Below are 672 nucleotides of genomic sequence, written 5' to 3' on the forward strand. Positions count from 1 at the left end.
ATATATATATATATATATATATATATATATATATATATATATATATAACCAGTTTGTATACTGTTATTAGAAATGTACTAAATTAGTGCATTTGAGAGAATAAGATCATAAAGGTCCTCATAGCCACAAATAGGGTAAGGAGGGTGATTGAGGATGGTTGTTTTATATTCTGGCTTCAACTTCACCAGTGAGGTAAAGCAAGAACACAGTTGGTACTCAAGCAAGTAGAGCAGAGGGTCCGGCCCAAACTCTGTAACAAAGTCTTCACTTAGTTCAGGGATATTATAATGTCCTTATAAGATACATATTATGTGTATGTATGTATGTGTGTGTGTGTGTATATATATATATATATATATAAAAAGAGGTATAATATGCTTTTTTAAAAGCATTTGCAAATGAAGAACAGTGATAACTAGTCATGGAGCAATGGTGGACTAGCTAACTCTACCCAGGAGGAAAGTCTAATGGAGTTTGTGGTGGTGGTGGAGTCAGGGTGGGGTGAGCTGAAGGCAGATAGCGGAGCAGTGGAGAAGGATTGGAGAAGGGTTAGGAACCACACTGGGAAGGCATCCTGGGGGAGATTGAGCATGCCACCTTCCTTCCCTTTGGTGGGACAGATCGGAGGGCATCAAGGGCAGACACACTGAAACCATACTCACAGAAAACTAG

This window comes from Oryx dammah, unplaced genomic scaffold, assembly GCF_014754425.2.
Source record: "Oryx dammah isolate SB20612 unplaced genomic scaffold, SCBI_Odam_1.1 HiC_scaffold_4, whole genome shotgun sequence".
NCBI lineage: Eukaryota > Metazoa > Chordata > Mammalia > Artiodactyla > Bovidae > Oryx > Oryx dammah.